The following is an 8,148-nucleotide window of genomic DNA, read 5'->3' on the forward strand; positions in this document are numbered from 1 at the left end:
TAAAAACCATTCCCTCTCTTGTACCTTATTCTCTGCCTGTGGCTCCATTTCTTCTCCTTCTCTGTGTGTGTGCTAAGTCACTTCAGTCATGTCTGACTGTTTGGACTATAGTCCGCCAGGCTCCTCTGTCCATGGGATTCTCCAGGCAAGAATACTGGAGTGGGTTGCTGGGCCCTTTTCCAGGGGATCTTCCCAACCCAGGGATCAAACCTACGTCTCTTAAGTCTCCTGCATTGGCAGGTGGGTTCTTTACCACTAGCACCACCTAAGAAACCCTCTCCTTCTCTGTAAGACTCCTTTAAAGAGTTGTCCCCATGCCCTGTCACCCAGTTATCTCCCATTTTCTTTTGACCCCACTAAGCTCAGGTTTCCTCCTGCTGCTGCTGCTGCTGCTAAGTTGCTTCAGTCATGTCCGACTCTGTGCGACCCCAAAGACAGCAGCCCACCAGGCTCCGCCGTCCCTGGGACTCTCCAGGCAAGAACACTGGAGTGGGTTTCCATTTCCTTCTCCAATGCATGAAAGTGAAAAGTCAAAGGGAAGTCGCTCAGTCGTGTCCGACTTTTCATGACCCCATGGACTGCAGCCCACCAGGCTCCTCCGTCCATGGGATTTTCCAGGCAAGAGTACTGAAGTGGGGTGCCATTGCCTTCTCTGCAGGTTTCCTCCTACCATTCCACAAAATTGCTTTGCTCAAGGTCACCAATGACTTCCATGTTGTCAGATCCCAAGGTCAATTAAAGCTCAGGCCTCACCCTGCCCTTGACCCACCACCAGCCTTTAGCCCAGTTGACCCCTCTTTTCCTGCTGGAAACTTCTTCACTTGGCTTCCAGGAGAACCCATTCTTCAGATTTTCTTCCGACTTCCCTGACAATTCTTTCTCCATCTTCATTGCTGCTTCTTATCTCCCATACCTCTCAATGATATAGTGTTCAGTCCTTGAACCTCTTCTTTATCTAAGCTCACTCCCAAGGTGATCTCATTTAGGCTCATAGCTTTAAACAACATAAATATGGTGATGATCCCAAAGTTTCTCTGCTAAGCCTGGAGGTCTCCCTTAAGCACTAGGTTTGTATATCCAACTGCTTCCTCAACAGATCCATTTAGATATCAGTTACATACTCATTTAATACATATGTATTAATAGGAAATTGAGCTGCTGATCATCCTTCCACAAATAGCCCATTCAGTCTTGCCCGTCTCTGTAGCTCCAGTTGCTTTAACCAAAGGCCTTCAATCAGGTTCACTTTCATCCCCCTCTCTTTCTCACAATTCCACAGCCAATTCATCAGCAAATCCTACCAGCTCTACTCACAAAACAGATACCAAAGTTAACTACTTCTCACCACCTCCACACATACCAACCTGGCTCAAGCCACTGTCTCCTCTCACCTGGAGAACTGCAATACCCAATGTGAGCTCCCTGCTTCCACTTTTATAACAAATTATAAACTCAGCAGCCAGAGTGCTCCAGTTCAATTGTAAGCTAGATCATGCCATTCCTCTGCTCAAAACCTTTCAAAGAATCCCCATGTGACTCATTCAGAAAAAAACATAGTCCTTACTCCAATCTATAAGAAGGGACCTGTCCCCCACCTCAAGTTTCTGCCTTCATCTGCGACACTGTCCACTTCCTTCTGCTACCATGCCAACTTGTTCCTTGATGTTTCTGGGACACAACAAGCATGATCCTGCCTCAGGGCTCTTGTACACGCTATTCTCTCTACCTGGAATGTGCTTCCAAGATACCTTCCCAGCTTATTTTCTCATCTCCTTTTTGCCTTTATTCAAATATCACTCCCTCAGTAAGGTCTTCCCCGTGCTCAGTTGCTAAGTCGTGTCCGACTCTGTGACCCTATGGACTATAGCCTGCCAGGCTGCAGTCATGGGATTTCCCAGGCAAGAATACTGGAATGGGTTGCCATACCCTCTTCCAGGGGATCTTCCTGACCCAGGGATCAAACTCAGGTCTCTTGAGTCTCCTACATTGCAGGTGGATTCTTTACCACAGAGCCACCTGGGAAGCCCAAGGCCTTCTCCAGTCACTCCAAAATCACAGCCCGTTTTGATTTCTCTCCTTAGTACTTAACACTACTACATCATATGCTTTATCTTTCATGTTTATTTTCAAGGCCTCCATTAGAACATAAAGGTTCCGTGAGGCAGAGTTTATTGTTTGCTGCTGAATCCTCCTACACTTGTACCTCTGTGTATGAAGTGTTCAATAAACTTGTTGACTGAAATAAGAATGGAGATGGGATTGCTCTGAAACTATAAAGTAAAAATGTATGTTAAGGGCAATAGCCAGAAGACAATCAATCTTAGTCATCTTTTTAAAAAATCACTTGTCCATGCCAACACTCCAGGAAATGGTATACTCTTAAAATTCCTGGTAATTACCTTGAACATGTGTTTAGTTGCTTGATAGAAAACATGAAACTGGACAAACTGCCTTTTCCACAGAGGAAAAAGACAAGTTGTTACAAAAGCAAGAGGATTATAGAATTTGTATCATGTGCCTTTTCACGGATGCCTTTCACAAATGCTGTCCTGCCATGTATGAAGAGGGATACTGCTGTCCCACCAGGAGGACATGAACTCTGAGTTGCACTTCCTTAAAATCAAATAATGCACTTGTATTTCAGCTGGAAAGGGCAGGGCGTCAGCTTCAGTCAGGGGATAGCGAATCATTCCTGTTGATGTTCAGCATTCCATTTGGGAATCGGATTGCATGCTCACTCAGTTGTGTCCAACTCTTCAGTGACCCCATGGACTGTAGCCTGCTAGGCTTCTCTGTCCATGGGATTCTCCAGGCAAGAATACTGGAGTGGGTTGCCACGCCCTCCTCCAGGGGATCTTCCTGACGCAGGGATCGAACTTGCGTCTCTTGCATCTCCTGCATTGGCAGGGAGATTCTTTACCAATGAGCCACCTGGGAAGCCCGAGCATCAGATTAATAACCACTTATTGAGCCTGTACTATGGGCTATGCTCAGTCCTTTAGATACACTATTTCCTTTAATCCTTCAGAAACACACTTTGAACTAATATACTAATGAACTAGGGATGTAACTTATAACTGATGATATAATAGTCTCAGACATATCATTTGATCAAGATAACACAGCTAAGTAGGGATTCTGATCCAGGTCTACTGGATTTTAAAGTCCATGCTTTTAGCTGTACTGTCTGTGACCTGGGTCATACTGGTATAATTTAAATAGGTGAGAGTGACAAACTTTGTGTATGAAAAAATCCTGATGACAACTTTGAGCACTGATCTGTCCTACAGTCTAAAGCATTTTTATAGCAGTGCAGGGGGCGGGGAGCCCTTTAGCTGCCCAGTAAGTCCTAGAAGTTTAAGTGAAAATCAGGTGTAATTTTACTTTGCTTCTTGTTTTGAGGCCAAGTTTAATGTTAAGTATTTCATTCCAGTTACTTCAAACGCTCTGAGATAGTTAGGTTAAACACAAAAAGCATTAGTAATACATGAAGCTCCAGCACACAAAGTAAACAAACGTGACATACTGATTAAAGGCTGAATTTAAAAGAAATCATCATCTTTTCCAATAGCATGTGACACAACACCCATTCAGGAAAGAGAAAAAATAATAAACTAAAGTCCATACCAAGATAATTTTTTTTTAACAAGTTTTAGAAAATGGTCTAAACCAAGCAAGGATCCATGCATCTACCAAGTTGAGACACATGGTAGAGACAAATATTCTTCATCTGTCCTTGATATATTTCCTTATGAAAATGTAACAGATATCAATGTGATAATCTGTGATTAACTGTCAGTGGTACTTTAAGAAATCACATTTTCAAATCACACATCAATTAAGAGTAATTTAAATACCAAATAAAGAGATAATTTGCCTTCTGAAAAGGATAAGCCTGTATCCACTAAACATTAAATCAGAAAACAATTATAAAAATTCCAAGAGATTAAAACAGATATGCATACCTGTTGCACTTTAAAAGATCATACTTCAACATAGATATTGCATCAACAAGACTTTTGTAAAGGGGTGGAGTGCTTTTTTAAAAATTCCTATTTTCTTTCACACACTATTAAAAAGTTTCAAGTGATTTTAAAACATATAGGAGAAAGGTTATATACCCATTAAAGAAAACAGTTGCTTTGGTTAATGAAATCAAACTTCATAGGCACTACATTACAATATAATTAACCTTATATTTCAACATTAAAACTTTTTAAATGTTAATATTTTAAGAAAATAAAAGGCAGTAAGAGTAGCTAGCATGATCTTTTGCTTTCAGACAGTTTGCAGGACTGAATAATCATGTGAAATATATATCTGTCTGCTCTATGTAAGTCTCATGTGACTCAAAGTTGGTAAGTCAATTTAATCAATATGAAATAGCTTATACAGTCAAACTTTTGAAGTTTACAGTAATTATAATAAATACATTTGAAAGCTGAAAAAAAAGCAAAAGAAAAGCAAACACCTAGGATGACTAGACAGATGCTCTATACCACACACTGTACGCCTGCCTAGCTAGTTTGACTAGAAGAGTCTCACAGCTATGACTGATCTTTGGTAACATCTCAAACAAGATGAACCAAACTTGTTTGCTTCATCACCTGGATGGATATTAACTCCTGAAGTCGCCATCCTGCTAGTCTCTTCCCAGCTTTCCCCAGCAAAGAAAGCACCTCAGCTGCCATGTTGAAGATGCCCTTTCTTGCTCGAGCACACGTTCCCTCCCATAATGCGTTAAGAACATGCCCAGCACGTATCAGATAATGCTTTTTATAGGTCATAGGATAGTATAATTTGGATCCTATCTACATATGTTGAAATAAGGAGATGTCATGTGTTGAAATGTGGGAGCCTCATACAATGTTGTGCCTACACACCTCACACACACTGTGTACAAGTACATTTATCTTCCTCATTTTAAGTGATTGAAACACACTTGATTTTTATTTTTAAAAACACACTTGATTTTTTAAAGCTTTCCAAAGTTGAGAGTGGATTGGATATAATTTAATCCAAAGCTTACATATAAGGAATTTTGAGGATATATCATGCTAGAAGTGGCACCTGCCAACAAGACATGATGTTATAATCCAACTTTTTCAGACATCATGAAAAATGGGAGAGAAACTAAGTTCTAGGAGTTACGTGTTCAGAGAAATATAAAGGGTTCAGCGCTGTAGAAGGGAAGCAGACAACGACAATGACAACCCCAATCCCTAATCCCTGCTAAAGAGGATCTGCTACAGGTCCCTCTAGACAAAACCCTGCTGCTACATTCAACAGCCCATCATGCATGGTGTAGACTTTTTGTCTGTAAAGTCTTCCGTGTACTGGGTATTTTTTTCTTTATGATCTTAACATAAGTTAATAAAAACAATTGGATTACATATCTGACAAATTAACTCACAGTTATAAATGTGTTATCTGAATGAGAAATATACAGACTATTATCATTGCTATTTGTTACACATCTGTCTCCTATCATCTTATCTACTAATTATAATAAATCAATACAGCTGTGAGCTGCCAACCCTGAGCACAGGTTTAAAAAACAAATCTGTTAATCTGCAGTGCTATTTCCCACAGCCTTTGTTTTACAGGGAGAATTTTGCAACTTACATCTTGGCTACATGCCCTATCCTCTGGCCTTTCCTAGAGGAGGGACCAGTTTAATAGATTGGTTCTCTATGAATGTTGTTTCCCAGTACTCACACTGTTAAAAAGCCATGCAGCAAGGTAGTCTTAAACCATTTCTTACAAAATGGCTAAATAAGTCACTATGATTCAGCTACCAGGCCACCATAATGTGAAACTGTACTGTGGTAAATAACAAACAAAATAAAACAACAAAACCTCGCTCTGCTCTTCAGTAGCAAATATATCTTATAACTGAGATTAATAAAAGAGTTCAGTGACTGATAAATCTGTTGAAGACTGAAGTCTTATAGCCATTCAAATCAAAAGCCATTCAAATCTTATAGCGCTCAAATATTAGCGCTAGTAAAGAAAAGGGCATGGATATTCCAAAGACAATGAAAAAATTCAATATGTATTTTTATTATTAACATTATTATTAATGCAATACATAGTTAAATTATTCACACTGAATTATGGGTGTTCCTGACATTTGAGAAATTAAAGAATTCTTAACTAAAGAAGGATGCCACACGAAGTCAAATACAAGAAGCCATGGAAAAATACTCTGAGAGGTAATGTCTCCATGTTAAGGATGAGGAATATTTTCCATTCTGTTCTCTCTTCATGTTCATTTGTTCACCTGACCCATGCAAGCTTCACGAACGTGAGTGAGATAAGGGAATTAGGTATTTCTATTTTGAAGTGTACTTTGGGAGAGGCAAGGCACTATGCCAATTGAAGAACTCTCTCCAAAGTGTTTATTGACTCCTGAACTGGCCAGATACTCTTGCTAAAGCTTCTGGAAACTCCTGCTCTTCACATTGGTAGTTCTTTCTCTTACACATCTAAGTGGGCTGCAGGTCAATTACAATAAATTTTTATGTGTGTGGATGGGTGGGGGTGGAGAGGGAAAAAGAAACAGGAAATAGATTCTCTGTGTATAAATAACTATAGGAGCCTGAATCCTACAGCCCATACAATTGCACTATGGTCTATTTCCCAAAAGAAACACTAAACCTGTTACCTTATCTCCTTTGTCAATCATGGACAGCATGCTGCCTGTGTAGCTGAATTCGGAGACAACTAATTTTGGTCTGTTGATGAAAATCTTTGTTCATGTTCAAGATTTTTCTAATGCAGCCTAATCAGTCAACTGTAGCAATCTTTGCTATACAAGCACATTAAGTCTTTTGAATTTCTTTATACTTGGAATTCAAAAATAGTTATGAGCACATAAAAACTACTATTTCTTCTGTTTCAGTTTCATAATCTATTATAATGAGAGCGATTCTCAGAAGACCAGAAATACAAGAGAGACAGCATTGTATACAGGGCTTTGGTCCTGGCTCAGCAGCTTGACAAGCTGCACTACCTGGAACAAATTAAATGACCTCTTGTCTATTTCCTCATCTACGTGAGAAAGTTGGATTCAGATTTTAAGATATCATAGACAAGTAAAAGTTTTATAAACAAAGAATGATGGTGAGGGCAATGACACAACTGCCAATTTTTTTTTTTTTTTTTGGCCAAGCATGGACATAAAAAACAAAAACCTATCATTTACTATCACCAACATTTCATAAAATACAGAACGGGTCTAACTCCTCAAAATTAGAAGGATATAACTTATAATAAGCAGCAATTTTTCAAATCGAAAAAGTTCAGCTTTAAAAATCTCATGGCCTGTGGGGCTTATTTCCCTCACTTCACCATGGGCCAGTAAAAAGTCTTCACTGGTCAGGGTACTGTCTAAAAGTAAATGTTTGGGAACTCCGGAACTAGGTAATTTTCAAGGTCCAAGGCTCAAACACTAAATTATAATTGTAGGTGCTCTGTTATATTTCTTTCATTCTATATTATAGTCTAGAGTAGGTGTTTCATGAAGGACAGCACTGATGCCTAGATTTTTGAAGATTAGAAATACATTTAAATCATTTTGAGAAATAATAACTAAAAATTAAGCTTCAATTTATTGGAGGAAGTATACACTACTACAGATTCAACTTCATCAATATTAATGAACCATTCACTGGACACTTACTATTAAGCTCATTTTACAGATGAAGAAATTGAGGCAAAGGTAAACTAAATAACTTTTCAGAGACACACTGCCTCAGGAGTCAGAACTGGAACTCCAATTATGACTCCACTTTTTGGTAAAACTCAAAAACAAAAAAAAAAAAAAGATTATATTTAGATTTTAATTATCACTTCCCCATTCATAAATGAGTGACAGATGTTTTAAATCTTAGAAGCTGTCCAGAGTAAAAAGTTCTCCTATTTTACTTTTCCAAATAATGCCTTTTTAATATATAAATATTGGCAGGGCTTTTCCAATATAAAGAGAGAAAAAATGTCTATTAGTTTGGTCACTTAACTTTCTCCAAAAGCTGACAAGATTGCAAATTTAGAATTTTTAAAGGACAAATACTTACAGATTTTCTCTTTTTCTCTTAAGAAGAACCCGTATATCTTTCTGGATTTGAATCTGCAATAAGAGACAAT

The 8,148-nt window shown here is 38.7% G+C and overlaps 1 protein-coding gene across 2 annotated transcripts in view; it reads right to left on the reverse strand.

The window, feature by feature from the left end:
* LOC104997847 (long-chain-fatty-acid--CoA ligase 4) overlaps positions 1–8,148 on the reverse strand; it is a 19,434-nt gene extending 11,286 nt beyond the window's left edge. Inside the window, exon 1 of one of the 2 annotated variants that reach the window (XM_010852799.1) lies at positions 8,079–8,132. The gene's annotated coding sequence lies outside the window, so the exon portion shown is untranslated. Of the gene's footprint in view, positions 1–8,078 lie in introns of both variants that reach the window. The other variant, XM_010852790.1, reaches the window with a different exon arrangement.

This window comes from Bison bison, unplaced genomic scaffold (genome assembly GCF_000754665.1).
Source record: "Bison bison bison isolate TAMUID 2011002044 unplaced genomic scaffold, Bison_UMD1.0 scf7180017852554, whole genome shotgun sequence".
Classification (NCBI taxonomy): Eukaryota; Metazoa; Chordata; class Mammalia; order Artiodactyla; family Bovidae; genus Bison; species Bison bison.